The 18,906-nt window shown below is 39.8% G+C and overlaps 1 protein-coding gene across 1 annotated transcript in view; it reads right to left on the bottom strand.

Annotated features, from left to right (window-relative positions):
* The window catches only part of RASSF8 (Ras association domain family member 8), a 119,780-nt gene extending 101,334 nt beyond the window's left edge, over window positions 1-18,446 (bottom strand). Inside the window, exon 1 of the mRNA XM_030321988.1 lies at window positions 18,405-18,446. The gene's annotated coding sequence lies outside the window, so the exon portion shown is untranslated. The remainder of the gene's footprint in view (window positions 1-18,404) is intronic.
* Between the last annotated feature and the right edge of the window lie 460 nt (window positions 18,447-18,906).

The following is an 18,906-nucleotide window of genomic DNA, read 5'->3' as shown; positions in this document are numbered from 1 at the left end:
GCTTTTGGCACAAAGAATTCTAAAGGAAGATCCTCAATTTTTTTTTTTTTACAAATATTTTAAGTTGTGCACTTAACTTGGTAAGTCCTATTGCTTTAAAATGACTCACAAAATTAATATACTTTGTTAGCTTGCTGAATATTTGAAGGATGAAAACAATTTTCCTGCTAACTATATGAAATTAAGAATAAAAACTCCAATGATTTAGGCATATTATTTCCAGAAAAAAAAATCAAAATGATTTGTTGAATGAAAAAGGTTTACCAAGAAGTTAGACTGTTCCTATAAAAAATAATAAATAAGATGATTATAGGCAAACTCCCATATAAGCCAGTTAGTTTCTCTCTGTGTAATGATTACAGATGTAACTCATAATCTCAGCCATTTCAAAATATACACCCAACAGGTATAAACCCATGCAAGCACCTCGCTGATGCCATAACAACATGGCTGATGTGCATTCCTTGGTAGTCGGAATCACCCATGGAAGGCCATGGTATAATGACTCAATGGAAGGAACCCTGGACCAAACAGGGTCATAAAGTCACTGTTTCTAATTTCATCTTCAAGTCTCACCACTGAGTGATCTTGGGCTATTCATTTAGGCTTTCTGAGCTGATTTCTCTAAGCTGTCTGATCTATTTCCAAAAACTGTTAAGTATCAGATTATACAATGGACACAAAAATAGTTGAAAAACTGAACAGTGTGCTGCAAAAATCTATGGCAAGGAGAACCAACACCAAAGGATTAGCTGCTGACTATGAAAACATCCTAAGATTCTAGACCAAAATCACAATTTCCTTGGTAATCTGTACAAAACCGGAAGAGTCTCTGTCAGATGGTGTCAGGACTAGGCAAATTACACTGGGCTTGTTCTGAACATAGCAAATGGAAGGGAGAACTAGAGACAGTGGCAGCCTGAGTTGGAGAGGAAGATCAGTAGAAGACTTGATCTTAAAACCTTACCGCCTTGGAATAAAGTTCAAATTCCTCAGTGCAGTATGTAAGACTTCCAACACCTGGCCCCAGCCACAAAGTCCCATTGCCCTCTACTCCCAGCAGTACACTCCAGACTGAGTGACTCTAGACACGGTGCTACCTCCCACCCATACTCTGCACATCTATATTCTGGGCTAGTCTCCACCATGGTCCTCAGGCTGGGGTGGCCTCTTTCCAGTTCCCCAATCACCTTGCCCCACATTTACACCACTGTCCCCCAGTCATATTTCTTTTGGTCTTTTCAGTCCTTGATTACACTGTCATCGTCGTCTTCTTTTGAGAGAGAGAGAGAGAGAGGAAGGAAGGAAGGAAGGAATGGAGGGAGGGAATCCCAAGCAGGCTCCACACCCAGCCTGAAGCCCAATGCGGGGCCAATCCCAAGACCCTGAGATCATGAGCCAAGCGGAAATCAAGAGTCTGGTCACTTAACTGACTGAGCTACTCAGGCACCCTGATTACGTGGTCTTCTAAATACATTCCTCAGCTTCCCATAGTTCTAGGTAACAAGCCCATCCTCTTTTCTTTTGCTATTATCTTTAATCCTCTTTCTTTTGCTATTATCTTTATTTCCATAATAGGACTTTTGAAAATTCAAGTTTTGCTTCACTAACTAGACGGTAAGCTTCTTGAAAGGCAGGGGCCATTTCTCATCCTTGTAATACCATCCACCACAAGTATAATTCCTTCAACACAATGTGTGCTTCATAAATGTTTGTGGAGTATTCACGAGGTGATCTAAATACACTGTAATAAAAGACACTGAGCAGTACTCTAAGCCCCAGTTAATTCTAAAGCAATCTCTAAATTTCTTCCTAATGTAAAATCTAAAGAAGTAAAAATCTTAATTCAGAACAGAAATAGAAAAACTGTTTCTCATAACCAATCATGCTATCAACAGAAACTTAAACTAATTTTAGGACAATGTGCTATCCTTCCCCATCCCCTGGGTTGCAAGAGGAGTCGGGGAGTGGGGGTCCCTACCTCAGTTCCTGCCATTCCCCGACTCCATTGTACACATCTAACTTTAAGAAATATCAAAACTACTGTACTTTTCCAACAGACCATGTTCTCCCTTATGTACTGTTCCCAGGGGGGTGTCTATCATTTCCTCAGTATGGAGTGTCCTCCTAGAAAATGCCTTTCTTCCTCAAGTCTTCGCTCAAGAGTGAATTTTCCTCTTAAACCTTCCCTGATTTCTTTAGACAGACTCAGAAACACCTTTCCAGAAACACTCACTTCCAATCCCACCTTAAGAACCCACATCTCCATTTTATCTGTTATCACATTCCAAAAATTATTTCTTTAAATACCTGGCCCAGACACAAACTACCTGGAAGATAAGACTGGTTCTCTTTGTTTTTGCATATCCAGCTGGTAGGCACTCAATAGATACTGTGTGAATGGATTAAAACTGAGCAAAGGAACCAACATCATTTATCTACAAATAGCTAACCTTCCAGGTATTGGGCTCAGAAACTAGTGCTCACCTATCCCTATATTTGGAGGTGTCAGAAAAAACTCAGAGTGCATTCCCAGAAGTTTTCACTGTACCTGAGTATTACTCTCATAGAAACAATGCTATCCATGAATACAGTTCCAGGCTGACACATCAAGCCCTATTTTATTTGAAGGATCTAAAATAGTTAAAACTAGTTGATTTTAGGACTCTCAGAACTAGAAAACATGTTAGTAAAAGATACCTACCTGCCTGTTCTGTGGACCTTTGTGGGCTAGACTAAAATCTTAGCCCTCCCTTTTAGTGCAAATATGCTTGGAAAAAGACAATCTAAGTTCCAAATCACTGTGGACTTCTATAATACACATTTTAAATCAGAGGTTCCCTTTAAACAGTGTTCTCTTTGTAGATTAGACATCGTACTTCTCATGTGTCAGTGGCTTTCTTTCTTCCTCCTTCCTTTTTCTTTCTGTTTTTTCCTCCTCCACTTTTATAATAAAGATTCACCTTAATGGTAGCCCAGATAAATCATAATCTTCTGGAGGAAAAACTTACACACTATATTCACATTTATGCTCCAACCTCAGCTGGGCCCTCAACACTGCTGCATTCTTCCTGCATTCCCCCTTGGGTCCCCTAGCTCCCTGAGTACTTAAGGGCTGCCTGCCCCAAAGCTTCTTAGCTTTGCACAAACTAATACGTCAAAGCCATGTGCTTTTGCTTACAAAGAACCCTCAGCCCTCACTTCATAGAGAAAATGGGAACTGGACATGAGTTCCCTCCTTGAACATCCACCCTCTCTAACTCCAGTTTTTAAATGAAGGACCTCACCACCTAGCAGACTCACAGACTCATGATCTCCAGCTAACCCTTATGCCTAGTTTATAAGGAAGATATCATCATACCTAATTGACCAATGGATCAGAAAACTGAGGAACAAAGAATTAAAGAGTGTGTCCACAGTCTGATGACTACTAAATGACAAAACAGAATCTGGTTGTCTTGATACTGAGTTCATATTGCACTGCACATCTGTTTCTAAATAGCCACAATTTATTTTCTCAATTCTCCTTCATACGTTCCATGGTCTAGCTGAATTGGGTAACTGAATCTACGCAGGCACAAATAAACTTGACTTTGCATCTCTGAAAAAACAAATGTAATCTTTTTCTGATTATAAATACATGCTCATTATAGCAAATTTTGGAAAACACAAAAGAGCATGATTAAAAGTCACCCATAATAAGTAATAAACATAAACAACCTAAAAAACTATACACAGTATGGGTGAATCACATATGCTGAGTGTGAGAAATTAAGACACAAAAGAGTACATGTTGTATTATTACATTTCTGGAAGGAACAAAAACAGTCAAAACTCTGGAATGTCACTGAAAGTTAAGAGCACAGGGGGGGCTTGTGGGAATGCTGATAATGTTCTATTTCTTAATCTAGGCATTTGTTGCATGGATAGGTTCAGTGTGTAAAAAACTCACTGAAGTGTATATTTATGATATGTATTGTATATGTGTAATACACACAGATACACACACACATATAATATACTTGAAGTCAGATGCAGTGTATATATTTTGGTTTATTTTCTTCCTGGTGCTTTTCTTCCTCCTAGATGCCTGGTTTAAAAAAAAAAAGTTGTCTATATATGTTTATATTCTGATATTTCCCCCTACAATAAAGCATATGCTTTACCCAAATTACTAGAAATTCTTTATAAACATTTTTAATGGCTATCTAACCGTATATCTGGAAGCTGTGCCACCATTTACTTAACCAGTGCCCTGTAATCAAACATTTAGATGTTTCCAATTATTATTATAAAATTGCCAGAGCAAATACGTTTACCTTTAAGTCATTTAGCCACTCTCTCCTCATACTCTGCTTAATATATTTATAATACATATAACATACTCTGCCATATGTAATTATTTATATATTTACTGCAACCTCATTGCTCAATAAGCTTCCACAGACTACATCACCTCTCCTCATATCATCTACAAAATCCTACTGTTGACCATGGTAGTTGCTACTTGTTGAAGTGTTTTCAAAAGCCAAGTAAAATATCCATTCTTACCAACCCAAATTTCAGTATCACCTCAGTCATCCATGTAACATGAATGTTTTAGTCATCTATATTTTAAACTCTTTGTTTAGTCTACACAACTATATACTTAGAGGAAGTTTAGTACGATTCCCCTTGAGGGTATAAATACTAGCTAGCAAATGAATTCATTCAACAACTAACAGTTCCATGCTCTACGAATCCAAGGAGAATCAGACAAGTTCCTGCCATTAAAGAGATTGTAGTTGATGGATAATTAAATATGGATCTCACTTTCAAGGAGATCCACAATCTAGCAGGTGACACGAAACACATCCTGACCTCCCTACTCCTGAGCTTTCGTATCACAATTGCCAAGATGGGGACATATACTGGCTCCAAAGCCAAACTCTGAAAACTCTGCCTTGGGTGGGCACCTTCCTGTTCATTAGTCTGTGGATGAATGTGTTTGCTACATTTAAAATATGTTTTAAAGTATTTAAAAAAAAACATTATTAACCTTATCATTATCTCACGATGAAAAGCTACAGTACATGTCTAATGTACTAATAAAAAAGACACAAAATTATGGCAGAAACAAAAGGATAACTAATAAAAATAGCTGAGAGTGGTAAAAAATATTTTTCTTTTTTTTTCCTTTTGTATATGGAACCCTGAAGGATAAAGGATGAATGGGGCTGAGGGTGAAACAGGCTAACCTATACCTATTAACCTAGCAGTAATAATCAGCCAGAACAGAGAAGATAGATCTTCAGAAGTTTTTCCATTTTGAATATACAACAGGATGATCAGTGTTAAAAATGAAAACTTGGCCCAAAGTTAGTTCAGGAGGCCAGGAAATTGTTCTATAACAGAAAGGCTGAGTACAGCCAAAACTGAACCCACTGAGGCTCCTATAATTCAAGAGGTAAGGAGTGAAGTTGGACTCCAAGGGCTACTAAGGGGCTCCCCCGGGCTCCAAAGAGACCATAAAGGACCCATCTGCCTCAAGAGATTTTTAATGTAGACAAAGCTGCTCCACTTCAGAAAAAGATGCCCCACTGAACATCCAGCAGCAAGGGCATAACTGGTTACAAAGCTTCAAAGAACCAACTTACACTCCTTGAACTGCACTGGGGGACTGCAAGCTTAGTCTTCTTAGTCACTTTGAACCTGTGAACAAATGAGCTTAAGAAGAGCCTCTTAGAAGCTCATCTGTTTGAAATAGAGAGCTTCTGAAATTACAGCACAAAGAAAGAAGAGAAATATGCATGCATATGATATATAAGGAAGGCAAGATGGACTTCTAAGTGAGCGAGCACTTCCTTCAGGAAGAGAGGATAGCCGAGCTTGGTTTTAAAGCTATAAAGTATGGGTAAGAAAGAGACTGAACTATTTTTTCATGTGGCCAAATAGCATATTTAGATGTTGCAGCATCAATGCATAAAACAGCTTATTAGTTTGGTCCTACTAGAGGCCAGCACAGAAAGACAGGTGAGGGAGGAAAGCTGGTGGGCAGCCAAGCAGAGAGGCAGGACAGCCTCCTGAACAGCCCAAGACAGGGAACTAGCGCCAGATTTCAGAGATCCTGTATGCAACCCTGCAGGCATTGACAGAGCTGAGTTTTTAGCAAGTCAGTGACACAGTGAGATTTCTGTATCCAAGCAGTCATCTGCTGATATGTGGAAGATGGGTCTCAGGTGGGAAGACCAGCAAAGTGGCAGCAATCTAAATCAGAGATGCTAAATTAGAGTAGTGTATAAAGGGGAAATGGAAAAAAAAAAATTCCTCAGCTGTCCAGGAGGTAAAAGCAGAACTAGATGAATTAGTCAAGGTGAAGTGGCACAAAAAAGGCAAGATTAAGAATAAGGTGGATGATGGTGCCACAAACCCAGGTGGGAAATACAGGAAGAAGTTAGAAGACATGTTGATCCTGAGGAAGTGTTGCATGCATGGTTCAGTAGAGAAGGGTCTAGAAGTCAAAGCACAGAACATTAAAGGAACAGATTTGAAAGTCCACCACCATACAGGCCAGAATAAAAACCATGAAGGTGGGTAAGACCACCCATAACAGGAATTCTTGCATTCTGAGGATATGAACCCTTTTGAGAACTTGATTAAAATTCTTACCACTACCCCACTCACTAAAATGTATATAAACAAACATTTTGGAAAAAATACTTGGTAGCTTGTAGGCCCCCTGCTACCCACACAGGACCACAGGTTAGGAAATCCTAGGCCAGGGGACAGGTAGGAGAGGTGGGAAGAAGGTCTAAAGCAGCATTTCTCTACAAGGTAGCTACCGGCAAATTGCAGAAGACATATCTTCATCATGCATGATATTGAGCACTCACTGAACACAAGAAATATCCACAACTTCATCTCTGTGACAGCCAAAAAGGGCTCCCACATATTTCCAAACACTACTACCCTTTCTGAGAACCCTTGGTCAAAAGGGAGAAGAGGAAGGAGCAAAGAAGACTGAGCCAGAAAGATCAGAGATGGGAGGAAAAGCAGATCTATTCCTGAGCCAATAAGTCATCCTTATTTCCAAAATACACCCACAATGTGACCATGTTCCCCACCTTCACAACTAGCACCTCAACTAAGCCATTCCTTGCATGAATTATTGCAATCATCTCCTAATTGGTTTTCTTTTTTCCTTTTCCTTCCTTCCTATTGAGCCACCATGCTGTATATTACATTTCCAGGACTTACGTATCTTATAAGCACAAGTTTGTACCTTTTGACTCCCTTCAACCATTTCAACCACCCCCACTCCCCGCCTTTGGCAACCACTAATCTTTTCTCTGTATCTATGAGTCAGGTGTTTTTTTTTTTCTTTAGATTATGCATATAAGTGAGATCATCCAGTATTTGTCTTTCTCTGTTTATTTCACTTAGCATAATGCTTTCAAGGTCTGTCCTTTCAAGGTTTGCCATGTTGTCACAAATGGCAAAACTCCTTTTTTTCTGGCTGAATCATATTCCATATGCTACATTTTCTTTATCCATCCATTGACTGATAAACACTTAGGTTGTTTCCATGTTTAGGCTTTCTGCTTCTATTCTAAATTCCTCTTGACAGACTGTTAAAAACTGAGAACAAACTGAGGGTTGATGGGGGGTGGGAGGGAGGGGAGGGTGGGTGATGGGTATTGAGGAGGGCACCTTTTGGGATGAGCACTGGGTGTTATATGGAAACCAATTTGTCAATAAATTTCATATATATAAAAAAATAAAATAAAATAAAATAAAATAAAATAAAATAAAATAAAATAAAGAAGTCAAACAGGTAAAAAAAAATAAAATAAAATAAATTCCTCTTGACAAGACATGGAAGCACAGGGAGCCTTTTCTATTTTACTGATTTTATTTAACAAGCATTTTTATAATACTATCTGCCATGCTTTGTTCTTTATAAATATTAACTCATTTCATCCTCATAACAACACTGTGAGATAGAGATCATTCGTATTCCCATTTTACCAATGGGGCACAGAGAAGCTACAGAACTACTACAAGGTCACAGAGCCAGTTAAGTTTAGGGCTGGGATTTTAACTTAAGCAGCCAGCTCCACAGTTCATCCTCTCACCTACTACTCCGTGCTACTCTCCAATTCATTCATTCCTCTCTTCAAGATCCTCAACTGTCTTCTCACTCAAGAGTAAAACCCAAGATCCTTGTCACAGCCAATAAGGGGCCTGGTATATAGGCCCCACTGCCTCATCTCCTGCTATTGTCCCATGCCCTGGCCCCACTCCCAGCCTCACTGATCTGGAGACAACTGTATGTACCTGCTTCAGTGCCTAGGCACTCAATGTTTCCTCTGTGTAGAGTGCTCTTCCTCCAGACAGCTGCAGAGTTACGTCCTTCGCTTCATTAAGTTTTCTACTGAAATGTGTTCTCATGAGTGAGGACTTCCTGCCTATCCAATATCATGTAACACCTCCACTCCCAACCCAGCATTTTCAATTTCTCCAGCTTGTTATATTTTTTTCCTCTGATGCATTTATCATCATATAAAGAATGTAAAATTACTCATTATCTAACTTCCTCCATGGAGCACTTTCTATGAGAGCAGTGTTGTGTGTTTTGTTGTCATTTTTGAATAAATAAATGAACAAAGAAAGAGCGCTGACAAGGAAGCCGAGGAGAAGTCTGGAGACACAGGAAGATAGCTCAACAGTGCAAACACGCTACAAAAGCTTCTGTTATATTAGAAGTAAGAAGTTTCCATTGATTTTGGCAATTAAGAAATTGGTGCTGTGGCAAAATGTTTCTAAGAAATGGTACCTGGCTGAGGAGTGAGTAGTAGAAGCATTAAGCACAGATACCTCCTCAAAGAAGTTGGCTGAGAAAGGAGACAGAAGTAGACAGGAGGTGTAGCAATGTCAAGAGAGATTTGAGCATATTCTTTCCAGGCTAAGGATAAGAAGAGAATGAAAGATGAGACTGAAATCCAATAGGGAGAAAGGATTACTAATGGAGAATAGCCTAGAGGGCAGCCAACTCCAGACTGCGAGGGGTGAGGAGGATGTCACCCACGTTAACTAGCAAACACTCTTCTCCCACCTTTCTATCATCTACACTGACAGTGTTCTCTCCTCAGACCACTTGCCTAGACAGACTGTGGAGCACCTGTCTTCTCCAAAGAGCACTGGGGCCTGTTCAGACTCCTGTTCAGTTGGCTCCAAAGAGCACTGGGGCCTGTTCAGTTGAGAGAGAATGAGTATCCACAGCTTAACTGGAGTTAGGTAAGGGAGAAAGGCACTAACTCTTCACTGAGACATTTCATTTACATTCATTTCCATATATGGACACATACAAACATCACTTTTATTCCAAAACACCCCTGAGTGATGAAATAGTAGCCCCATTTAAAGGAAACTTGAGAAGGAGTGAGCTTTATAACTTCTCCAACGTTACCCAGTCCCAGCCAGGTTTTTAACTGAAGTGAGCAGTCTTTCCAATATACACCATATGTCATGACTCAACAATAGGAGAAGAGACAGACCATCAAAACTAGGAAAATTAAAATGGAAGGTGTAATCTAGGTTGAGAGATTTTCAAAGAGAGAAAACAAATAATTTTCAGTAACAGTAAAGTTAATTAAAATTTACAGGGGCAAGTTGTGCATGTCCCACCACCAGACTTTATTATAATACATAGCCAATAACAAAAAGAGAAATAAAGGGAGAAGAAATGTTTGCGTAGGAAAGGTTTACATAAAGGCTACAGTAAGGAAACTAGAAATTTTACTAAACATGACAAAAACACATTCATTGTCCAGAATAGGATTTAGTTGCTTTTCCTTTAGTTTGTTTTATCCAGGTATGAATGTCAACTGATATAATAAAAAGAGATATAAAGGACAACTCATTTCCTACAAAAATGCAAACAACTCAGTAAAGAAATAATAGTCTTTTTAACAAATAGTGGTGAAACAATTAGATTGCCATATGCCGAAAATCAACTCTACCCAAAACTTACTCAATAAAAAAAAAAAAAAAAAATTAACTCAATAGACTAAACACCTTAATACCTTGCCAAAGATAGAGATACGGCAAATAAGCATATAAAAAGATGCCCCACATAATAAGTCTTCAGTGAAATATAAATTAAAACAACAATGTAATATTAGAATGGCTGAAATACAAAACACTGACAACACCAAATGCTGTTAAGGATGTGGAAGGGCAGGAACCCTCATTCACTGAGGGTGGGAATGCAAAATGGTACACCACTTGGGAAATGTGGCAATTTCTTATAAAACCAAACATACCCTTACCACATGACCCTAAAATTGTGTTCCTTTGTATTTATCCAAAGGAGTTGAAAACTATGCCCATACAGAAACCTGCACATGGACGCTTCTTGCAGCTTTATTTATAATTGCCAAAAGTTGGACACAGATGTGTCTGTCAGTAGGTGAATGGATAAACAGACTGTGGGTACCTCCAGATAATGAAATATTATTCAGGGCTAAAACGAGCTATCAAACTATGAAAAGACATGGAGAAAACATAAATGCGTATTAGTAAATGAAAGGACCTATCTGAAAAGGCTACATACCATATGATTCCAACTATATGACATTCAGGAAAAGGGATAACTATGGAGACAGTAAAAAGATCATAGTGGTTTCCAGGGATTAGGAGAGGGAGAAATGAATAGGCAGAGTACAGAGGATTTTTAGAGCAGTGCAACTACTCTGTGGGATGCTATAATGATGAATATGTGTCATTATAAATTTGCCTAAACATACAGTACTTAGAACACTTAGAGTGAGTGAACCCTAACATAAACCATGGACTTTAGGTTATAATGATGTGTCAGTCAATGTAGGTTCAACTACAATAAATGCACCATTCTGTGGGGAATACTGTAATGGAGGAAGCTATGCATGTGTGGGGACAGGGAGTATATGGGAAATCTCTGTACCTTCTCCTCAGTTTTGTTGTGAACCTAAAATTGCTCTAAAAAGTAAAGTCTATTTTAAAAATATAACTTCAAATAGGTGATATACTTCAATGTAAAACCTAAAACTATAAAAATTCTAGAAGAAAATCAGAAAACTTTTAGAAGACAATCTATGTGAACTTAGCTTAGGCAAAGGTTCTTAAAAAGGACACCAAAAGCACAATATGTAAGAGAACAAAATCATAAGCTGGACTTCATCAAAATTAAAAACCTTTTCTCTTCAAAAGTCACTGTGAAAATGAAAGTGTAAGCCACAAACTGGGAGAAAATCTTTGCAAAACATATATTGGATGAAGGATTTTTCAAAATATATAATGAACTCTCAAAATTCAACAATTAAAAAAACAATCAACCCAATAAAAACGTGGGCAAAACACTTGAACAAACACTTCATCAAAGAAGATACAAACATAGCAAAAAATACATTAAAAGGTGCTTAACACCACTAGTCATTAGGGAAATGGTAAATTAAAATAAAAATGAAATACTGCTGATAACTAAAATTAAAAAAGACTAATCATACTAATTGTTGGGAAGGAAGTGAAGGAACTAGCATGCTTATACACTGCTGGTAGGAAAATAAAATGGTATAATCACTCTGGAAAACAGTTTGGCAGTTTCTGAAAAAGCTAAACATGTATGTCTACCATCACCCTGCCATTCTACTCCTATGTACTTACCCAAGATTAATGAAAACGTATGTCCACACAAAGATTATATGCAAATATTCACAGCAGCTTCCTTTGTAATAGCCAAAAACTGGAAACAGCCCAAATGGCCATCAATAGGTACATACATAATTTGTTGTATATACATATAATGGAACACTATTCATCAATGCTGCCTACATCAACATGAATGCATCTCCAAATAAATAATTATTCTGAGTGAAAGAAGTCAGACCAAAAAAGAATATATTACATGTTCCATTAATTTATATTCTGGAAAATGAAAACTACTCTGCAGAGACAGAGCAAAGCTGTGCTTTGTCGGGGAGGGGATGATGGATAGGGAAGGGACTGCAAATGGGAATGGGAAATTTGGGGAGGGTGATATATATATTCACTATCTTGACTGTGGTCATGATTTCATATTTATATATGTAGGTCAAAGCTTATCAAACTGTACACTTAAATGTGTGCAGTTCATTGCATGTTACTAAGCTGTTCACCTCAGCTTAGCTCACTAAAGAGGTTTAAAAAAAAAGAGAGAGATGGGGCACCTGGGTGACTCAGTCTGTTGAGCTTCCGACTTTGGCTCAGGACATGATCTCATGGCTCATGAGTTTAAGCCCCACATCAGGCTCTGTGCATCAGCTCAGCCTAGAGCCTGCTTCAGATTCTGGGTCTCCCTCTCTCTCTGCCCTTTCCCTGCTCACTCTGTCTTTCTCTCTCTCAAATATAAACATTAAAAAATTTTAACATAAAAAATAAAAATTAAAAAAGAGATATAAAAGAAGGAAGTCATTATATACAAAAAGAAAATAAGGAAAATGTAGCACAAATAAACTAGTTTACTTTCCTAACATCTAATGGCATCAAGTATTAGAACTTGCTTCAGAAACGCCCAAATTTTACCTTAAACACTACAAATTATTCCCAACCTACCTTTCAATACTATTTCTGCAGTAGGATTTCAGAAATTATAAATTTATTCAAATATTTTAAGCAAAAATTAGAGTGATATCTTACTTTTCTGTCCAATACCTATCCATTAAAAGCACTCTAATTTTTCCACTGTATGTGCTTCTTTCTGAAAAATAATTTAATTTTAGGTGATTTTCCAATAATAAATTTACTACAATTAAGGATAAACATGATTAACCAGAAGCCAATGACCATTAACAATCGACAAGATATATCACACACATGAATAAAAGCTGGTAGAAAAGTATTACAACTCTCCTCTTGTTACAACCTGTACTCATATCTGATTGCTTATCAAAACAAAGAGTTAAAACATATGCTAAGAAAACATTTTTCTTAATGCATAGAACTTGACAGCATTGGAGTTAATTGTAATGAGCTTTGTGATATATTTGAATGTGACAAAAAAAAAAAAAAACAACATTGCCAAAAATAAGTCTTCTAAATCCAATAGCAAGGCTGTGAAATAAATAGGTAATAGATATTGTTGGTGCTATAAAGCTTCAGGCAACTCATTCAAGGTCACCCAAAGTAACCAGTAAGCATGTACGTATGTACGTATATATATACATACATATGCATATGTGTGTGTATATGTTAATATACATATTAATATATATATATATGGGGAAAAATAACTAGGACTCTCAACCATAACTTTTTTCTCCTCCATAGTAGTAGCTACTCATGGTGCAAATATCCTGGAGCACAGAGACCTACCTCAAAGACAAATCAAAGGGCATGCCCCTTTCTGGCCCCACGTCCAGTATTTTTATACAAGTAAATTCAGGTCTAAATAAAAAAAAAGGTAAGGTAATGGGCTGAGCTAGAGAGGGCTTCACTATCTTGCCATGCCTTCCTAACTAGAAAAATAAAGGGTAGGGAAATGGAGAAACAACAAAAACAATTTCTTTGAGTGAAGCAAATGTATGGAAAGGTTATGGTTCCTTTTTATGATTTTGACTGGATGAACCACTCACTGTTCTTTTGCGAGAGCACTTAGCCTCAAGCTTGGCATATAATAGGGACTTAAAAATGCTGCTGTAATCTCCCTTACTTTCCCAATCCAAGGGCATCCAGCTTCTTGCTGACAAAAACTCAGAGTCTAGACCACTTATGAGGTATAACATTTAGGAGACACCCAGAGGTTAAATGCAAACAAATAAATCGTTGAAAGAACTAGAATCAACTCCTAAATTCTCTGTATACTTTATGACCTAAAGTATAAGCTACAAAACGAAAGAGGAATTGGATTTATACTCTAGGAGTGCAAGGGAAAATTCTAAAAAGAAACTCAAGTCCTAAGAAATAAGTCAAAAGAAATGTGGGTTATTAGTTAAGAATTAGAGTAGAAACATTAATACTAAGGACATAAGCACTTTAGAACTATAGTGCATCAAACTAATAATTTGTAGAGAGCAACCACATGACAAAAATACTCAAAGCTTTAAGCCTTCCTTGGCCTTGGAAAGTCATGAGACTTTTTTGGCTAAAAGAAGGAATGCTTTAGTGAGAGAAGGAAAAAGAATTTACAGACCTCTAGGTGGCTCCAATTTTTAAATAATTACTCTGCTACCTTAACTAAATGTTCAAATGATATGTAGTTATTTATGCAAGTCACATCAACAGCTGGAAAGTACTAAACATCCTTAGAACTAGAACTCTCATCTTTCTACTAGTTTTCTCTACCTTCCTTTGAAGTCTGACACTGAGCGATCAATAGCTGCTAACATATTATCCTATGACATGTGTAAAATAATATGAACTACTAAGATTTTTTTCTTTCAGTAATCCTGTGCTGATGAAAAAAACCCGTAATTACTTTAATGATGTACTTAGAAAAAGGATTATCTACAACAGAAAATCACAAGGGTAACACTAATTAAAAGGTGTCTCAATTTATTACTATGAATTTTCCACATAGCCCAAATGCATTAATTTTGCCTCGTATCTGCAAAGGCTGTTTCATATTACACATTTAACACCAGCAATGAAGGAACACAGGAGAGCACCAGTCTGGCTTTTCTGTTATGAAAAGCAGAATGAACAGTGACATAGGAGGCAACCAAGACACAAATATAAAACTGACATTATCTTATTAATTATAACAAGAATCCTTTATTGAGCACCTACTAACTGTACCAGGCACTGAGTATAGACTGGTGAATAAACCGGGTATTACTTCGACCTTGAGGCTAAGAAAGAAACATTAAGTAAATAATATATAAGTTATGATACACACAAAGAAGGCAAGATGATTGTGCTATGAGGGAGAAAATAAAGAATTTCTAAATGACATGATGCTAAGGATAGGGTCTTCTCAGAGAAGACATTTATAGAGAGGATATTTGAATCCATATCCAAGGATGACAAATTACTCAAGGAGATGGTCCTAAAATAGAAAGACCAATAGCATGAGCAAGAGCCCTGATGTGAGCCTGCTGGAGAACTGAACAATGTGGCTAGCAAGAGACGAAGATTGGGGGTGGGCAGTGGCCAAACCATGCAGGACTTTATAGGTATGTTGAAGATCTCATATTATATCTGGAGAAATAAATGTGTTTTCTTAGAGCTTTGAAGACTTTAAATAGCAAGTGACATTTTTTTTTCTTTTTAGGCTGCTGGTAGGAAAAGAGACTGGAAGGGATACAGAGTACATGCAGAAGGCAATGGGGAAAGATAATGGTGGCCTCAAGTGGAATGGAAACGTAGTGGAGATTGAAAATCAGACAGGTTTGAGAGAGATTTTTCCAGAAAAGTAAATAAAGACTTTGTGACAAACTGGTTGGGGGTGGGGAGGGGAGGTGAGAACAGAAGTGAATGTTAAACTCTAGCCTTCTGGCCTGAGCCACTTGTTGGATGGAGGGGATGAAAAACACAGGAGAAACAGGCTGAAAGGTTGGGTAATCAAGAGCTCAGTTCTCGAGAAGTGTCAGATACTGTCATGTATTGACTGAGATGTACCAGACACTATGTTAGCTATTTCACTTGTCACAGCATCCCTTTTAGGAACAGTATTCCCATTTTACACAAAGCAAACTGTAGATCATGAGGTTGAAGTAGCATGGCCAAGCTAAATCAGTTCAAAGTGACAAAGTCACTTGCTACTCAAGTCTGGTTGGCTGGCTGTGGGGTAAGCATTCTTTTCACTATACACAGTTCTTGGAAACTATGTCCATACTTCCCATTTTGAAATCTACATGGGGTTGGAGCAAGCTAGCACCCAAGGTGAGTAAACAGGTGATATGTTATTTTTTAAATCCAAGTTCTCAGGGGTGCCTGGGTGACTCAGTTGGTTAAGCGTCCGACTTCAGCTCAGGTCATGATCTCACAGTCTGTGAGTTTGAGCCCCGCGTCGGGCTCTGTGCTGACAGCTCAGAGCCTGGAGCCTGCTTCGGATTCTGTGTTTCCCTCTCTCTCCCCCTCCCCTGCTCATGCTCTGTCTCTCTCTGTCTCAAAAATAAATAAGAACATTAAAAAAAAAATTAAAAAAAAAATAAATCCAAGTTCTCAGATTTATGATGCATAATGTTTCCCTATCCCCTCTCCACTTCTCCCTGCAGAGTTTTGCAATGTTTTGAACACCCTCAAGATACCTAGGACCTTAATGGTTTACAATAAAGGAGCAAAGCCACTATGCCAGAAATCAACGATAATGAAAAGAGCAACAACACCCAGCAGTGAACAATATTTTTACTCACAAACCATACATGAATCAATATAAGACAGATCAACTGAGTAAGAAATTCTGAAAAACTATTTCTCAAAATGGCTAAACCATTCAAGTAAAAAATTAATGCAAGCCACCCAGTACAGAAGGCTACAAAAGGAAGTATTGAGATTCCCATTAAACAATCAAAAACTTAAAAGGATACAATGTTAGGCAAAAAGAAAGGATACCATAACTGTAGAATTTAAAATCTGCAATTCCCAAATATCTCAACCAAATGCCAAATTCAGTAAATGTGCATGCTAAAACCTGAACATTCTTCTTTTTAACTGCTTTTCTCTGCAGCACATTGACACTTTAGCAAACTGAAATGCCTTTCCTATCTGCACAGTCTCATGATTCTCTCCCTCTCTGGGCTGATGTCCCCCTCAGCTATTGAAGCCAGAAATTAGGCTTGATTAATGAACCTAGAAAGAACTCAATGCATTACTAACAATTGTGTCTATTACTGAAAGTACCAGCTTGAGGCTCTTAAAAGGAGAGAAAATGAGGAAGGGAGAGATTTTTGAAAGGTCTTATCGCCTACATTACAAATTCTATTTTGTTAAGTCTGATCCTTCAACGGAATAATCAAATTACATTCAGTCTTCTTAAAGCTGGGTATGGTCACATGTAATTTTCATGGTTTTGGGAGATTCCCCATGGAGATAAATAAAAAGTAGCATTAATATGCCCACTAAAAGATAAACACACAAACCACCCCCCCAATGATAGTACTACAGTGTCCTTCTGCCAGATTCTTGTGTCCACCTGCACCTCTCCCTGCAGAGATCTAGCTGGCATTCACTACTGCCTCACCCAGGCAAAGGACGGGATGCTGAAAATCCATTAAGAAAAGCTTCCCGTTTTCTAGTCCTTCAAAACAGGATCGCCAACTGCTGACAACCCAAAGATGAAAGAAAAAAAAAAAAAAAAAGACGGCGGGGGGGGGGGGGAGGAGGACTACCTGAGGCCTTCTACCAGAATGAGGGGTTAATCCAATCGGCAGAAAAGCTGAGCTCTATACCTTTTTAAAGGTCCTTTCTAGTGACACAACAGATCTAACGAAGAATTGCTGAGCCACATCATACTGGAAAATTTGTAAATGTTCCTCCTCGCTGTTACCAGGCTGGAAGAATTCTTTTTAATGCAATGCTGTGATGCACTGACACAGCTAACCTGATGGGTTTCACAGCTATGAAATGTGCCCTGCATCTATTTCTCTTCTAAGTCCCTAAAGACCAGGGGCAATGCTGACCCGTAATTACATTCAACGCTTGCTCTGCTCAAGATGCCATTTGATGCTGAAAAAGTAGTGGTTTAGCAACACCAGGCGGCTCTAGGATGCTAAAATAACAACGCCAACACTCAATTACGAACCCAGGTACTCGCTTGTAAGCTCTAGTGCCGCACAAGGAGCCACATTCAAAGCTCACGTCCCTTCAGGTTGAAGCTTATGATGCTTTCTGCTATGAACCCTCGCAAAGTTTCTAGTCTGCAAAACGGAATTACTTTTAAAGTCCCCTCGTCTGGACTCGCCTCTCCAGACGGGTTGGCGGCAAGGGGAAATAGGGACGGAGGACGGTTAAGCGTTCAAACAAAATTTTAAAACCTAAAAACCAATCCTGTTTTCAGAGGAGAAAGTAAGCGTTCACCAAACCGCCACCCGGCAAGCGAACATCCGATTTCCATTTGGAGAGAAAAATGTTAAAGAAGCCATACATACATTTCCCTGCCCAACAAAAGTGGCCTCTAAACTCCCCTGCCAAGGACACTGGGAGGAAACAGAGAAGCAGGACACAAGCTTGTACTTCTCAGAGGCGCGTGTGCGCGGCGGGCAGAACGCGCAAAGGCGAACACAACAGGGAAAAGGTGAACCGGAGGAACTGGGAGCCAGTGGCCGCAGGGTAGAACCGGCGAAGAAACCCAAGGTGCAGACGGAGGGGTGAGGGGGCGGGGAAGGGAGAGCCCGAGGCTCCAGGAGGAGAAGGGAGGGATCCTAGACGTTGCCCAGAAATCGCAGCAGCGGAGTAAAGTTAATACTTACTCAGTTTCGCAACTGCGCCGCCCCCGCAGGCCGCCCGCCCAGGCCGGCCGGGGCGCTGAGGACGCGACGGCGTCCGAAGCTCGGCGGCCGCCCAGCTCCTGTCCCGGCCGTGCCGCCCGGCGCGCCTCCCTCCGCCGCACTCGGCGGGCCGCACGCCCCGCACCGGCTGGAGGCCCCGGCTCCCGGCGCGTCCTCTCGGCGCACCTCCCGGCCAGCGCTAGGTGAGTGTGGACGCCCCTGGCTGAGCTGCCGCGGTGTGGGAGCGCTCGGGCAGCGGCTGTGCCGCCCGAAGGAGCCGCCCCCAGCGCCGCCGCCGCTGCCGCGGGCGGTCTAGCGAGGCTCGGCGAGGAGCGGGGCGGCGAGCGTTGTGCCGGACGGCGGAGTTGGCGGCCGGCTCGCTCCCGCGGCCGGTGCCTCTGGGCTGGGGGCCGGGCTGGGGGCCGGGCCGGGCTCGGGCACCCGGGCGGCTCCGCCCCTTCGCCGGGCCGCGGGTAGAGCGCGC

Source organism: Lynx canadensis, chromosome B4 (assembly GCF_007474595.2).
Source record: "Lynx canadensis isolate LIC74 chromosome B4, mLynCan4.pri.v2, whole genome shotgun sequence".
In the NCBI taxonomy this organism is placed as follows: Eukaryota; Metazoa; Chordata; class Mammalia; order Carnivora; family Felidae; genus Lynx; species Lynx canadensis.
This window is presented reverse-complemented; position numbering and strand designations above follow the sequence as displayed.